Here is a 17,406-nt window from a genome sequence, read left to right as displayed (position 1 = left end):
TTCTAATTCAGACTTTTCAGGAGTTGACTGTGTGCTGGTACCACATTGATCGTTCTGCTTAGTCAAAGGCATAACAGGTGATCAAATAATCATGTCAGTGGCATGCTGGTTCCATCTCTGAACTAGGCAAGATACCTGGTTTTTAAATTCCTTTCTAACATTTTTCACATGTGGAAATCGCTGAACCTTGCTGAACTTTAATTTCTTCATTAGCCAATGTACCTCTTATCTCCTAAGGGACTTTGTAAGAAAGAAAGTAGACAAAGAATGTTAACACATTGCAAAATGATAAAGGGTGAGGTGGAAATGCCCATTAAAGGAAAGGCTGAGATCAACCTTTGGCTTCTAACTTTCAAGCTACAAAAGCTCAGACAAGTTGCTTTGAGTTTCATTTTCTTTTTTGAAAATAGGATTATAAAAATAATCTTTAAAGGTTGTCTTATTGAGCCTATGCAGTGTACCCGTAGAAGATAATATCTAAATTTGAGGTATCCTTGTTATTAAAATTGCTATAAATGCATGGCATTTCTTAGATGTTATGGAATCCTAAGACAGTTAAACACATTATTATCACAAGGAAAAAATTGCGCTAAAGGATTAAGCAAAAAAGAAAAAAAAAGACACATTAAAATACCATTTTTTAAAGCAAAAGTCCACACTTGGCATTTGTGCCTTTTTCCTAATTAAAAATGTTATGTACATGTGCTTAAGGAGTACATTGAAATAAAGAATTTAAAAATAACTTAAAAAAAAGATTAGAATAGGGGTGCCTGGGGGGCTCAGTGGGTTTAGTGAGTAACTCTTGGTTTCGGCTCAGGTCATGGTCTCATGGTTCACGGGTTCGAGCCCTGTGTCGGGTTCTGCACAGACAGCACAGTGCCTGTTTGGGATTCTTTCTCTCCCTCCCCATCTGCCCCTGCCCTGCTTGTGTGCACACACACTCTCTCTTTCTGAATTCTCTGAACAATAAATAAATAAACATTTTAAAAAAGAGACTAGAATATATTCTGTTTTAAAAATACATATTTTCAAAGAGATATCAGTTAGAAATTATGGCATCAATTGCTACAAAAATGAGGTTTTCCTACCAGGTAAGCAAAGAAAAAGATATTGATGACTTCCTGAGATGATCCAGGCAAGGCGCTATGAAGACAAAATAACCAGTTTTCAGCTACTTTAGTAATTGGAAACACTAAGAATGTTAATAATCTGGCCTTATTTAAGGATGCCTATGAAGACCATAATATAAAATGGTGGTATCCACTGTTCGTTTAGTTAGAAAATCTCTCTATGCACCCTAGTATCCACGCGAATGAGTGCGTTTTTCCCCTACCGTGTCTTGAAGCTTGAACTCCTAAACGACTATGTCAGAGCGTCTTCTACACGCCCCCAACCGCACCCCCAAAGCTCTAGAAGAGAGATGATTTTTTCTCTGGCGGTACACCGTGTACAGATACATTTGGCGTGGCCCAAAATCAGGCAGAAAAATGTTAAACCCCTCTCATCCTCAGGTACCTGCTAAGAAGGGATTGTGTGACCGGCTTGTGAGAACCAGGGTGTAGGAAAGGACTTTACACTAAACTGTGCTTTTTAAGGAGCGTAGATGACATTTCAGGGTTCGGTATCTACAGGGAGCCAGTTCCCAAATGATATCAGTAGGAGGCAGCAGAGCACAGTGCTGAGAACACGCACAGGGGCGCTGCTCTGCCTGGGCAGGAGCCCCGCTCTTCATGCTGCTGAGACTTTCGACGGAGAATTTATACCCTCTGTGCCTAGATTTCTTGCGCTATCAAACAGATTAGTAAAAGTACAGGGGCACCTGGGAGGCTCAGTCAGTTAAGCGTCTGACTTCAGCTTAGGTCATGGAGTCACATCTCCTGGGTTCAAGCCCCACTTGGGGCTCCGTGGTGACAGCTGGAACCTTGAACCTGCTTCGGATTCTGTGTCTCCGTCTCTCTCTGCCCCTCCCCCCCCCCCCCCCCCCAATAAATAAACACTAAAAGTACTATTTCCTAGAATTGTGGGTATTAAATTAGTTAACATATTCAAAGTACTTAGAATCTTACCTCACAGACCTGAATCTTACCTGCTATGTAATGAACAAACCAACGAAGGAAGTACAGGTAGTTTTTTGAGCAAAGGTTATTGTTTTTAAACTAGGCCACACAAGTATTTGTTGAATAACGATTGTGAACAATTCATTTAACTTGACAACTATTTATTGAACATCATTTATCATATTAACAGTTATTTATATTAATCAGAACCCTAATTATTATTATAGGATGAGGAGACACTGACTCCAGCCCCAGGGAATTTACAACTACAGGTTGAATTTGCCACTAAAGGTTGAATTTGCCACTTCAAGATTCAACGTGCACAGCTGTTCACGACTGGAGGACCAATGCTTATTTGTAAAGATCATTTTACCTCATCCTGCAATCAAAGAGAAGGGAATTTTTGTTTCCTTTTGAATCCCATTCACATATCTTTATGTAAATATGCTTTTCATGGTATCCTTCAGTCTTTCATCTGATGTTTCACACCTACTAATTCTTTTTTTTTTCCTGAGTGTTCTTTTTTCTTTTACAAGATGGACAAGAGATTGTTTTCAATGTAGGCTGTATAAGATATTTTCTGCCTAGGGGATATTTACATTCCAGAGCATAAATTTCTGGTATAGCTGAATAAGCATGGGAATTCCTGGCTGCTTTCCTATGTACTGGAAGAGACACTGTGTATATGTCTTTGCTCCTTGAGAGAAACCTAACCGCCAAGCAGCAATATACTGTTCTAGCTCTAGGCCGCTGTGTCCCACAAATGGGTTTGTGCAGTGTCAAATCCGAAGAGTGTCACGCACACAAATGTCCGCGGTCTCCTCGACAGTAGCAAAACCCATTCATGATTGAATCCAAAAAAAGGCCAAAATTGGCGTGGAGGCCCAAAAGTGGCACTCTGGACTCAGCAGTAAGCACAGTCAACACAGTTAATTTTTCTCCTGTACGCATAATTTAAGTCATGCACACACATGTGTACACAATAAGTAATCCTAGAAGTGAGGGCCGCGGGGAGTAAAATAGTAACAACAGCTATTAGTTATTGAGCAGCTAAGAGAGTCAGATACTGAACTAAGTCATTCCTCGCCGGTAGATCACTCATAACTTACCTGTATTAACATCTCCTCTATTACACATAAAGACACTAAGATTCAGGAGGGTAGGAAATCTCTCCAGAGCTCCCTGGTAAGCCCCAGGAATAGGTTATAAACCCTGGTCCTACCTAACCTAAAGCCTACACTGTGAAATACTACACTGCTCCATAGCACACAGGAGCTAACAAATTGATTATCATTCTCCATGATATCATGGCTCTCTCTTCTTTAGCCCTGGGCTCCTTAGACCTGACCTATATTCTAGGTATCCAAAGACTCAGTAGTAAACTACCTGCTTCATGCTATCCCCACATATAGCACAATTTTGAGTATATTTTCATGCTAATTCATATATGATTGCTACAACTAATGCTATGATAATATAAATAATGTGTATATATATAATTATTCAATTACTGAGTGAAAGGATGTTATTGGTAAAATCCGGAAGACTCAGACAACAGACCTAGAAAGTTAAGAGCCAAGGAAGACATATGGTACTAAATAAGAAAAAGTTATGTTTACACCAAAAATTCTTTTTACCATGCATAGCATTTTTCCAAGGAATAAATCAATAGGAAATGCTCTAAGATAAATATTTTGAAAAGGTATTTAAGTGCCCACTCCCTAACCAAACCTGACAGGATATATCGTTTTCCATCTGCAGTTTTATGAGACTGCACCTTCCTCCGGGAGTATGATGGGAAGGAATAAAGCATTGTTGTCTCACTTGCTTCATTTGGAATGTCTTTGAGTGATGTTGCAAGTTCAGATTTCTGGGTTTTGAATCTTAATCTTCTTTTCTATCCCTTTTGACAGTGTCCTTTACTGAGTGATGTCTCAACATCAACCTTTCCCGAAATGTCTGATGTAGGTTGTGAAAAGCTCACCGCGTGTCAGGCAAGGCGGCCTGTGAAAATAACCATGAAGATGTAGCAAATGGACTGTCTGCTGCAATTTACAAGGATGCAATTAAGGAGATTATAGAACCTGCCCAAGATCACACACACGCACAGTAAGTTAGGATGCTGACAAGACGGTCTGAGAGTAGCGCTTTATGCTCCAAGTTGAGATACTACACAGTCTCTCTGGCGACCCGTTTCTGTGTTTCCATCTTTAATATTGTACCCATTTCTTTATTCCAAATTTTAACTCATATAAATTCTTTACATCGTATGTACTGAGGATGACTATACACAAAATCTAAAATACACACTAAACATTCACATACGACACGTAAATGCATAATTCAATTAAAGACAAATTTGGCAAACTTGATGAATCTGGTACTGGCCCTGATCCACCCACGTCAGCCAGCCTTCACCGTTTCCATGAGTGGAGACCCCGTCTCCAGTCCTTTACCCTGTGTGTCTTTACTTGGAAGCATTCCTTTTTGGCTACAGCATTCTACCTAAGCGCCTCCCAGGAGCAGTCCTCTAGCGTGCATCTTCAGAGCTGATGGATGAACAGCCTGACCCCTTTACTTCCCGGACTGTGGAGAGTGTATCTGAGGTACACAGTCTTTGTCACATGCCGCAGAACCCCCTTACTCTGGGCTCAGTCACCCGCTATTGCTTCCTATTCTTCTCTATCTAATTCACCCCTTCCCTTGGAAAAGACTCATGGAATCATCTCTGAAATAAATGCTGTGCATCCAAATCCTTGTCTCAGGATCTTCCCAGGAAACTCAAACTATGCTATGGAATGAAAATATACAATCTAACTCTGTTATACATATACGAGTCACACTTTAAATCAAAAGATAAAGTTTTGAGAATGCAATACTTAAAATACAGCAAAAGCACCAAAAAATAGCCTCTGTCATTATACCGATATGAAACAAAATGTACTTTAAGGTAAGAGAATTTTTCTGGAGATAAATAAGGACCTTTCTAAACAATAAAGATTCCAATTCACTAAAAAGCTGTATGATTCTTAATCTCTGTAACATAACTTCAGAAAAATAGATATAATAATTCTAAATCTGTCTAATTTAGTTTCAAAATAGATAAGGCAAAAAATGAGAGAATTAAATGGAGAGAAAAAAAGTCCATAATCATTGTGGGAGATGTTAAAATGTTTCAAAATAATTGAGAAAATCTAAGTGGACAGGAAAACCAGTGTTCACGGATATAAAAAAATCTGAGTAACACATTAAGAAATTGTGTAACGTAGCTATGAATACATAATTAAGAAACGACCTCATTTACATATATAGAACACAACATTGAAGAATGAAGAATTTATAGTTCTTTGAGGTACATATTGAACAATAATAAAAATGACCATATGCTGGGCCATAAAGAGAGCCTCAATAAATTTCAAAGGATTGACTTCATTCAGAGTATGTCCTCTGACTAGAGTGGCATTAAGGTAGAAATTAATAACCAAGAGAAAAGTGTAAAGATTCCATAGTTCTTAAGTATAAAATGACACATTTCTAAATAATTTATAATATTTGTAAAACACACAGAAAGTAGAAATATTTTGAACTAAATTATAATAAGAGCACAACATATCAAAACATGTTGGATGCATCTAAAACAATGCTGTAGTGAAAAATTTGTAATACTAAGTGCATATATTGAGAAGAAAACCTGAAAATCAATAAGATAAATCTTCATATCAAAATGATAGAAAAAGAACAAATTTAACACAAAGTTGAAAAAGATGGTAAGAAGACAAGGTTTATGTAGTAGAAAACAAACACGTATTAGGAAAAAAATAACAAAATCCAAAAGTTGATTATTTGTAAAATTAATAAAATTTATAAATTTATAGCAAAACTGATAAAAAAAGTGGGATAGAAAACTTTATTTATTGATATAAGAATTGGAAAAGCAGATATCACTGCAGAACTACTGACATTCAGAAACATACTAAAATAATATCATGCTAAATCAATGCCAATAATTTGACAATTGGCATGCAATGAAAAATCATAATTTCCCTAAATGACAGAAGAAGCAGCATAAAATCTGAATATATCTGTTATAAATCATTGTTGTAAATCCTTCCTCAGGATTCAACCTTGGTAGTTGGAGCCCTGAATTCTCTCAAATATTAAATTAGGGAATGTTTTTGACCTTATGCAAATTCCACAGGTAATAATGATAAAGGGAACACATTCCAAAAATTTTTGTGAGGTCAGCGTATGCCTAAAAAAGACAAGAAACAAAAATTTACAGATGGATCTCTGTCACAGATACAAGTATCTTAAGCCAATTAGCAAGTTAATACTCATATAAAATTATACTATATACTGATTGAACAGGTTTATTCCCCTGAAGCAAATGGTTTCAAATAAGAAAGTCAATCAATAATGACTCACCGTATTAGTAGGAAATAGAGAGAAATCACAATAATCTCAAAATCACATGATGATCTTCAATACCTGGAAACACCCATCCTCTCAGCCCGACAGGTGACTGAGTCGTCCAGAGCTCAGAACCACAATGAGTCCTCTGCTGAAACTATACCATAGTTTCTTCTCATGCACATCTGTTCATCCTTGCCCTTCGTCTCCTCGGCATTCCTTGAAACACCTCCCAGGCACTGTCCCCCATCTCAGAAGCAGCTTTCTGAGGAACCCAGACAGCTGCATCCTGATTTTATCTTTTGAATGCTTGTCTAACAGCCCAGGAAATTGAAGGACCATAACTCTATGTCCACCTGACACATTACAGCTCTTTTCCTCTCTAACCCCAGGTCACCAAGCATCCAACACTTTCTTGAGTACTGATTTAATATTCCTTTGTATTATTTTCTTCAAGTACATGGTCAAATGTGAAATATGTAAAGTCTATCACAGATACATGTTACACACATTACATGTAAATTATGGATATTCACAAATATATAATTTGGCCAAATTTAATATGCAATCTTATTAATGTATCATATATTCCAGTCTACTAGTTTAGCAGCTGTGTTAGACTTTTACATACTTATATATTATAATTTTTATTTAAAGCAAGACAAAATGAAATCTCATCCTTTCATTTGAAATTTTATTCACTGGTAATATTGACTTTTTTTGAAGGTTGATAAAATCCTTAGCAAAATATATGGTGTAAAAAAAAAAGGCTATCTAAATGTTACATCTATTTTTACTAAGTTTTTTTTGAAGAGCTTATAAATACCTAGTTTTTAATGCAGCTGTTTTTCTCAGAATTAATGATATATAACTTCCATAATAAAATTAGAAATGTTTAATAGCATGAATTTGTTTTTCATTTACATTGTTATCATTCTGAGATAATAAATATAATATTTATTAAAAATAGCTGTCATAGGACTATGCATACTTTTGGAAGCATATATCCAGTAATGTTTAAGTTCTCATAACCCTATTTACCTATGTAAATGAGGATACGAATACTCACTTTGTAGCATAGATATGGTGACTAAGTTTGCAAGGCGCCTAGTATATCTGCTCTGTAATAGAGATGCCATGACTTACATTGTAGAAAAAGGAAAAGCTATTGGCATATTTGAGGGACGAAAGTGAAGAGACACAAGCAGACAGTATATGAAAACAATCATAAAATGACTGCCAATACAGTGGCCTAATACAGTAGTTCTGAATGAGAGGTAACGAACAACATCCGGGTAAAACGTGTAAAGCCTTCCTAAAAATGGTCCTCTGAAGGCTGTGGGACTCTGGGAAACTAGTCACATGTAAGACTTGGCAGGAGCAGGTATTAAGGACATGAACAAGAGAACTCACCGTACGGTGAGTAGGGTAGATCCCGGCTAGGCCACAGACCTGAGGGTCCAAATAGATGTGAGGGAACACACAAAAATAACAGTACGTGACTGTGGCCCAGTGAGACTGTCACGGTGGTGTGGCAGCCCCCTGAACACAAGTAGGCCCTCAGCCCTAATGGCACCTGGTGGTAATTAATTGGAGGAATAGTGTAACTACATGATTTACATAGAAATTCTAGTCAAAGAGTACCTGAAGGGGAAAGATTCATTTCTCAACATTGGGTTCATAATATAATATCAAGGAGAATATGTAACAGTGAATAATAATTAATTCAAATGCAATTCATTTAAGAATCCCTATTTTGTGGTGACAAACCACTCAGAAAATGGCAGTACAAAACCAAATTTGAAATAACCCTACTTTCAGTGGGTGATGGGCATTGAGGAGGGCACCTGTTGGGATGAGCACTGGGTGTTGTATGGAAACCAATTTGACAATGAATTTCATATTAAAAAAAAAGAGTACACTCCAAAAATAAATAAGACAAACTCATTCCCATAGACTTACAAAGTATCTTTCTCTGAATCATATATTAACCTTCACTTCTATTATTTTGTATTATCCATTTATTTAAAATCAGTACATAGTTTTGAGGAGCTATATGGAGTCATGCAACAGTAAACTAAAGAAAAACAATTCCCATGTGGGTATGTGGGCTTTAGAATGGGATGATTGGAGCACATTTTATAGCTTGTACCTGGGAAAATTCTCGTGGTAACAAGAAGTTGACTATAGGGAGAAAGGAGAAGATACAAATAACTTGGGTAGCATAGATACAATGTGGGGGGCATTAGAGTCAAAAGCAGCTGTGGAAGAATTAGCCTTAAAGTGGAGAAGAGCATCTCTTCCAAGGACTAGTGGAAAAGAGGCCAGGAGCACAGAAGTCTAGAGCTCTCATAAGTGAGTGATTTTGAGAGTGTCTGTTCCTGATAGTCTTATCTATGAGCTTTGCACAAATTAGATGTTAGTAGACATCTGAATAAGTGAAAAAAAATAAGTTTTAAAATTAAATTATGCACATAAAATGCACTTATAACAGTGACCCTCTGAAAGCACATAAAAGATTAGCAAAGTCATTTATAATATATGAAGAATTAATATCTAAGTTTAAATGATTCATAATTAAAGGACAAAATCTATAAAAAATACAACATATATGACGAAATTTCAATCGGTGTCTGATTCATAAATCAGACTCCTGGAAATGTTATGCCATTGCAATGAATCCCAAACTGTTCTGACAATGCAGGAATGTTAAACCTTCCAGTTATTCTTAAACCATGATAGGTGATTCATTAGGAACATTGTACTTTGTTCAGTCCCATTCAGATCATGGAAAGGAAAGTCCATGTTGCAGCTGAGCTAGAAGACATGACCATTGGCAGCACATTCCAATGACTTGTAAGTAGCAGAGACACATATTCTGAAATTTCTGGCTCTTTCTAATGCCTGCGGATTGTCACGGCACACCAAACTGAATGTAGGTCAATTGAACTGACGTTCAACTGAATTTGGCTGGTGGAAGGGGAGATGGAGTTATGGGGGGGTATAGGGTGGGTCAGACATTCACGCTTTGGCCACTGGATGAGAGAGAGCAAGGGAAATCCCCTGGGCTCAGAGGGTCATAAGCAAAAATAAAACACGATTAACTGTGTAATTCTGAAGTCACTTTGTACTTGCAGACACATAGGTGATGGAGATGCATGGGTGCAGTTTGACTCCCAGATCCTACTAACGCTTAGCTCATGATATTGGCCAAATCAGTCAGCTTTTCCAAGCTTCCACTCACCTTTTTGCAAAATAAAGATTGATGGAGCCTCTTGCAAGACTAATAAAAATGTTATAAATAATATATTTAAAGCACTTACACACAGCATGAAATATGGTATAAGTTTGTAAATCATAGATCCCGTTAGAAGTCGTAGCATTAATAACCTAATTCTTTCAACCCATGATGAAGCAGATATAAAGATTTATTCCTAGCAACGTTAGCTGCCCTTTGCTACGGAAGATTCCTGCTCAGTCACCAATATCACTTCCTAGTCAGCTTTCATTTTGAAATCTGAAGTTCTTTATATTTAAAGTCGAAAACAAACTGAAATACGCCACAGTGTCTTCCCTGGGTGTCACGCTCCGATGTGTGAACACCAGATGCACTACCTTCCCTAGAACAATATAATTACTGTTATGTAATTATACTGCGATACTGTTAGAGAATATAGTAATACATAATAATTTTAGGAGGGTGATTTCAGCCTCATATACTATGTGACTGGAAGTAATTGCTGCCGTCTAAGAGTTCAGCCCCTGGTTAGGCAGCCTATTTATCATATAGGAATGTGCTGGTAAAATGCAGGTTAGCATGAAATATATGGATGGAGGGTCCCATTTCCAACAAATATTAGCATGGATATAGTTTCCCTCTTGTAGAATTTCCCTTTTAAATAATCCAAAATGCAGAGGAGATAATATCAGTCATGCTCTATTTAGGGTAAAATTTTATAACACAAAAACTTAAAGTTCTCAACACCACTTTATCTCAAGTCATCTTTAAAACCAAACAAGATCAGCTATTTTCCTCTGCATTGTACCTACAGCTTTGAAAAACATCCATACATTCAAATATTTTAAAATTTACGTATCAGAGTACAGTTGAAAGAAAAGACAAATCAGTAAATAGAACAAAATAGAGGTCCAGAAAGAGACCCTCAAAAATATAGCTGGCAAGTCTTTGAGAAAGTGCAAAGGCGATACAGTGGAGCAAAGATAATCTTTTCAACAGATGATTCTGGAACAACTGGATATCCACACACACAAAGACGGATCTAGACATATCTCACAAAAATTTAACAAACCTTGACTCAAAATGGATCATAGCCCCAAGTGTGAAACACAAATCTATACAAGTCCTAGAACACAACACTAGAGAAAATGTAGATGACCTTGTGTATGTTGATATCATTTTAGAAAGCACATCAAAGGCATAATTCATGCCAGAAATAATAAGATGGACTTCATAAAAATTAAAAGCTTCTGCTCTGTGAAAGACGATATCAAGAGAATGAGAAGATGAGCCACAGCCTGGGAGAAATATTTGCAAAAGATATCTGACAAGAGACTGTTTTCTAACATATACAAAGAACTCTTAAGAAAGCAAACAATTTGATTTTTAAAAATGAGCCAGAGACTAACAGACGCTTTGCCAAAGAAGAGATACAGATGGGAAATAAGCACATTAAAAGATGCTCTACATCATATGTCATCAGGGGATTGCAAATTAAAACAATGAGATACCACCACACACGTATTAGAATGAACAAAATCCAAAACACTGATAATATCAAATGCTGGTGAAGATGTGAAGTAACAGGAACTTTAGTTCATTGCTGGTGGAAACACAAATTGTTCAACCATTTTTGAAGACGGTTTGACTGTTTCTTAGAAAAGTAAACACATCCTCACCATATGATCCAGCAGTAACGTTCTTTGGTCTTTACCAGACGAATTGTAAACCTATGTCCACACAAAAACCTGCACATGGGTGTTTATAGCAGTTTTATTCACAATCGCCAAAACTCTGAAGCAACCAAGATGGTCTTCAGTAGAAGAATGAATAAATTAATTGTGGTACACTCAGGCAATGGAATATTATTCAACACTAAAATGAAATAAACTATCAAGCCATGAAAAAACATGGAGCTACCTTAAATGCACATTACTGCATGAATGAATCCAATCTGAAAAGATTGTCTGATTCCAATATATGAAATAATGTGTGATTCCAACCGTATGGTATTCTGGAAAAGGCAAAACACTGGAGACTGTAAAAGATTTGTGGTTACCACTTTAATAACTGTGGCAATGATAAGCATTAAACCATCTAATTCTTTTATTATTGTTTGTTATTGTTCTGTTTTATTATCCTTAACCTCTCTCAGGTTCCTACCTACCAGTATTGCAATTTCAGAAACAAGAACAACCTTATTCTAAATTTTTTATGGTTTTTTATTTATTCTTGAGAGAGAGAGAGACCGAGCATGAGAGGGGGAGGAGCAAAACAAGAGAAAGAGACAGAATCTGAAGCAGGCTCCAGGCTCTGAGCCATCAGCACAGAGCCCAATGCAGGGCCCAAACTCACAGACCGTGAGATCATGACCTGAGCCCAAGTCGGATGTTCAACCGAGTGAGCCACCCAGGCGCCCCAAGAATAACCTTATTCTAAATAGAAGACTGTCACAGCTTTGCAAAGAATACCAGCATGTAATGTCTCTTGAGTGAAGAAGACAAATGACCTTTCCTTTGGGGAATTCTGCTGGAAAATGTATTAGCTTGCTTGTCAGTCCTTGTGCCAACAATAACTATGCCCCTCTCAGTCAGTATGAAATGTGTATTTGCATCATGACCCATGCCCAGGATAACAATTAATTATTTGCCTAGGAAATGAAATTAGAACTAAGAGATTCCATATGCACTTGAGCTGTCTCCTTACTGGACACATGACCAACTTCATCCCTGTCAGCTGTGTGGTGGGCAAAGTAATCATCCACAGAAAGTGGACAGGACAGATGGAGACAGGTCCTTGACTCATGATCTCCCACTTCTAGCTCTTTTCTGAGATTTGGCTGCATTCACTAAGTCATCCTTTATTTTTATAATAAAGTTCCTGGTTTTGATTTTGCTAGTTCAACTTGGTTTTTGTCATTTATACTGAGAGTGTTCTAATCAAGTCAAAAGATGGTCACTTTAAGAGCACAGAAGAGACCAAGGTTAATTCTCCTAAAAAGAATGGTCTAGAATTTGAAATTGGGCAAGACATTGAAATTGGATATTAATGGGCTGAGATGGAAACATTGTGAGAATGGGAACAGAGTCTATGTAGGCAGAGGAGGGGGGAACTATGAGAGCTCGGGGGGAGCAGTGATTAGTCAAAGATGGGAGGTATATTTTATGGAGGAAAATGAGAAAAAGAATGTTGAAGCCAAACATCAAAAGATCAAAAGTTTAGTAAAATAAACTTTTATTCTGTTATCCATGGGGATGCACCAAGGTTTGTGGTCATAGCCAGAAAAAAAAATTCCCTTTCAAAATTTTGCACTAATTATTTACTTTCACATTATTCCACCCCATCATTGCCCCTATGCTTTTTTTTTTTTTTTAAATCATTCTCCATGACTTGGATCTTGGAACTTGAATATAATTCAGAACTACTTTGGAAATCCAAATTGGGGCATAGATTTTACAACCATAATCCCACCTTTATATTTCAGTGTGAGAGCAAGGTGCCCATTAAGAGCGACTGGACTGTTGGAACTTTCCTCTCTAGTCACCCTATTTTACAAACAACAAACTGCATTTTAGAATAGAATAGTCACTCATCCAAGGCCTTTCAGCAAGAAAGTTATAGAGCCTGGAGACAGACCCACTCTTCTAATATTACCAGGAGTTAAGGAAAAGGCTCCACAGAGAGCTAGGGTTTGTTCAGGCCCTGAAAAGAAAAGTTGGTCACACAGGTTGCGAGAAGGATGTAGATGGCACGTTGGGCAGTAGGGCAGGAATAACAGTCTTTACCACTTACCAGCTATGTTGCTTGGGAAAGGCCGAATAATCTGGCTGAGCCTGGTCTCCTTATCCATAAAATAGAACCTCTCCTCTCTGTTGATGGGGTTGAGTGCTTGACGGGATTAAATGACCTCATTAAGGAAAAGCATTAAATGGCCAAAATCCCCACAGGAAGATAACCCAAAGGAATCTATTGGACAATAGAATCTGTTATTATGGAAGAAGGTTGGTGCACAGAGAAATAAGCTTGGAAAATCTTCTGGGGCCAGTGTCTCGGGATATTTACTTTCTTATGAGAGCCAGGGTAAGATGAGCCATTTCAGGATCTGTGTTCACACCTGGCAAGAGCTCTGGAAAGCTTGTTAGCACTGCCTCAGCCCACAGGAGGCTCTCCTCGTACTGGACTCCTGCCTGCATTTTACATAATGATGCCGGCTTTGATCACAATTGTTCTCTAATTACTTCACTTTGGCTTTTGAAAATCTTCTCCTGACTCAGATTATAAACACTTAGATCCTGCTGTAGTATGTTTCATCCACTCCAGATTAGCAAATATGTACATTAAACTAAGCACACTTTGGGGAGGTACAAGGTGTTAGTAAGTGTACAATTTGAGATTAGTAGGTTCTGCCTGCATCTCTGGAATCGGAATCACGGTATTACCATAGCCCATTTGGTTATCAAGCAGACTGGCTAAGTATTCTAGGAAGATTAAAGGAATAAGCAGGCTTATTTAGGTCAGGGAGTAATCAGCTCCTAAGTGGTTTCTTAACAGTTTATATAAGTTCACATGACACTCTAAGGTCCAATTGACTGTCGCAAGGTACAAGCTCTGGAAAGATGTAGGTCAGGACGCCAGAGTGTGTTTAGCTTATCTTGAAAATTTCTATATATCTTCTACTTTAAAAAGAGAAAACTTGCAGCTCAGCCTCCCTTGGTTTATTCTGAATGTTCCGGAAATGGCTTTTAGTGTTCCTGTGGCTGTATGTTCTCTCCAATGTAGATATTTGTAGAAAAGGTATTATAAAAATCATAGAGGCATGCCTGGGTGGGTCAGTCGGTTGAGTGTCTGACTTTGGCTCAGGTCATGATCTCACAGCTCATAGTTCCAGCCCCAAGTCAGACTCTGTGCTGGCAGCTCAGAGCCCGGAGCCTGCTTCGGATTCTGTGTCTCCCTCTCTCTCTCTGCCCCTGACCCACTCGCATTCTCTGTCTCTCTCAAAAAGAAATACACATTACAAAAATTTAAAAAGCATAGAAATAAAGGTTCTTAATCAGTAACAGAGTTTATCCTTTGCTGTAAGGCATAAATGTACCACACGTGTCTAGGAAGGAAAGGCTGCAACCCATTCTGTTCTTCCTCGTTTCTCACTTCTTGAGAAGCACCTTCCCCAACAATGAAGGGAGATGAACTGTTCCCAAATGCTCCCCACCCCAAGTGTTCCTGCCACTCAACAACATCACTTCCGGAGGGGAGGAGCCAAGGTGGCGGAACAGCAGAGAAGCTTTTTGTGTGTCTCGTGTCCAAAAATACAGCCAGACCAACACTGAACCATCCTACACACCTAGAAAACTGATTGGAGGATGAACCCAACAAGCTGCACAACCTGAACCACAGAATTCAGCAGGTAAGTGGCGCGGAGAGCTGAACCTGGGGAGCAAGAAGCCCCAAAAGGTAGGGAACCACTTTTGCAGGCGGAGAGAAGACTGAGATAGGGGAGGGAGGGAGAATACGGGAAAAGCACCCCTCCCCAAAAGCAGCTGGAGAGAAAGTGGAAAACTGGAAACCGCCGCAGGGACTAAATGAAAAAAGGAGAAAGGAGAAAGGAGAGGGTTTCAATTCCATTAAGAGTGTAAACGAGGGGAGCGCAAAGGCTGCAACTCTCCAGCTCCCTACCTGGCGGTGCTCTGGTGGGAAGGGCGAATCCCCAGGAGCAGAGTGGGGTCTGGTAGGTTCTCGGGCCACACGGGGAAAAGCGGCTCCACGGCTGGAAGGACATTTGGTAGAGACGGTTGAAGCCACCCGGTCCCGGCAGACCCCGGAAGGCGGCCACATCCGCGGGTGCTGGAACCAGGTCGTTAAGGGGGAAGCCCGGTGCCAGACGTGTGTTGTGAGTTTCCGTAATCCCTGAGACGCTGCTGCTACACTGTCTCGCGACCTTTTTCTGGGGCGGGCCGGCACCCGGCCGCAGTCTCGGGGCACGGCAGCAGCAGGGTCCCTCAGGCGTTCCTGGCTGCGGCCGACATTTGGCCATTGCTGGTGAGACCCTCCCACGGAGGGCCGGGACGGGTCAAAGCCGCAGTCCTTCGGAAGTAAGGGGCCGGGGAAAAGGGCCGCATCTGAGACCAAACCCGGGAGGGAGGTACTGCCTGGGGCCCGGTCACGGAGAGTGAAGAGGCGGGGAGTGGACAGAAGCTGACGACAGAGGACGGGTGTGCGATTGCTGATCCGGGGGAACAGACGGGTGGCGCCATTTTTACCACGGCCGCGCAGGCGCATACGCACCAATGAGCTCCGCAACACTCCACCCCGGGAGGCCAGCGGCGCCATCTAGTGGAGCGCGGAGCCGTTACACCGAGCCCCGCCCAACTGGGCCAACTTCGCTCTTCAAGAACACAAGTCTCACCGCCGGCTTAATTTAGGGACGATAAAGAGCTACATAGGCTGACTTCTAGGGGAAAACGAAGCAATTTCAGTCCTACTTCAATCTGATAGCAGGTTCATCTATTCAATTTTCTTTCTTTTTTTTCCTTTTTCTCTTTTACAATTCTTTTTCTTGAATACAGAAAGAAAAAATTCATTTTTATTTTCAATTTTTATCAAAAATATCTTTCTTTAATTTTTATTAGTATTTACTTCTGTATATTTTTTTTCAATTTCTACTTCACTACCATCATTTTATTTTAAACTACTTCAGTGTACTCACCTTTTCAAATTCTCAATTTTCTTTTTTCCTTTGTTTTTCTTTTTCTCTCTTTTTCATTTAGTTTCTTTTCTTGACTGCAGAAAGAGAAAAACTTTATTTTTACTTTCAATCTCTATTAAAAATATTTTAATTTAAGTTTTATTACTATGTTTTTCGTTGTTATGTAAGTTTTTTCAAATTCTGTGTTACTTCCATGATTTTATTTTAGTCTACTGCATTGTATTCACTTTTTCAAATTTTCAAATGATTTTTTCCTTTTCTTTTTATCTTTTTTCCTTTTTGTTTCTTTCCTTTTTTCTTAAATACAGGAAATGAAAAAATTCATATTTGTTTTTAATTTTTATTAAAAATATTTTCTCTAATTTTTCTACTACATTCTTTAATTTTGTGTATATTTTTTCAAATTCTATTTTACCCCCATCATCTCATTTTAGTCTACTTCAGTGTATTCATTTTTTCAAACTCTCAAACGATTTCCTTCCCCCCCCCCTTTTTTTCTCTCTAGTCTGTCAAACCACTTTCTACACCCAGACCAAAACACACCTAGGATCGAGCATCATCTACTCGATTTGTGTGTGTGTGTGTGTGTGTGTGTGTGTGTGTGTTTACTTTTTAATTTCAATATTTTCTTAATTTTAATTTTTTATTTCAATTTTTCTACCTCATTAGTTCCATTTCTGCCTTCAAAATGACAAAATGAACGAATTCACCCCAAAAGAAAGAGCATGAAGAAACAACAGCCAGGGATTTAACCAACACAGATACAAGCAAGATGTCTGAACCAGAATTTAGAATCACAATAATAAGAATGCTAGCTGGAGTTGAAAATAGATTAGAATCCCTTTCTGCAGAGATAAAAGAAGTAAAAAATAGTAAGAATGAAATTAAAAATGCTATAACTGAGCTGCAATCACGGATGGATGCAGTGGTGGCAAGGATGGACAAGGCAGAACAGAGAATCAAAGATATAGAGGACAAACTTATAGAGAATAACAAAG

The 17,406-nt window shown here is 38.6% G+C and overlaps 1 long non-coding RNA gene across 2 annotated transcripts; it reads left to right on the top strand.

The window, feature by feature from the left end:
* The first annotated feature begins 12 nt into the window (after positions 1-12).
* Positions 13-4,969, top strand: LOC122235025. 2 transcript variants are annotated; one of them, XR_006213107.1, is made up of 3 exons: positions 13-77; positions 2,285-2,414; positions 3,971-4,969. It is a non-coding gene; the product is annotated as an uncharacterized LOC122235025 (long non-coding RNA). The 2 variants fall into 2 exon arrangements; XR_006213108.1 differs by having other exon boundaries at positions 2,285-2,495.
* The last annotated feature ends 12,437 nt before the right edge of the window (positions 4,970-17,406 follow it).

The sequence above is a fragment of the Panthera tigris genome, chromosome F2 (genome assembly GCF_018350195.1).
Source record: "Panthera tigris isolate Pti1 chromosome F2, P.tigris_Pti1_mat1.1, whole genome shotgun sequence".
In the NCBI taxonomy this organism is placed as follows: Eukaryota; Metazoa; Chordata; class Mammalia; order Carnivora; family Felidae; genus Panthera; species Panthera tigris.
Note: the sequence above shows the minus strand (reverse complement) of the source record. Positions and strands in the feature narration are given on the sequence as shown.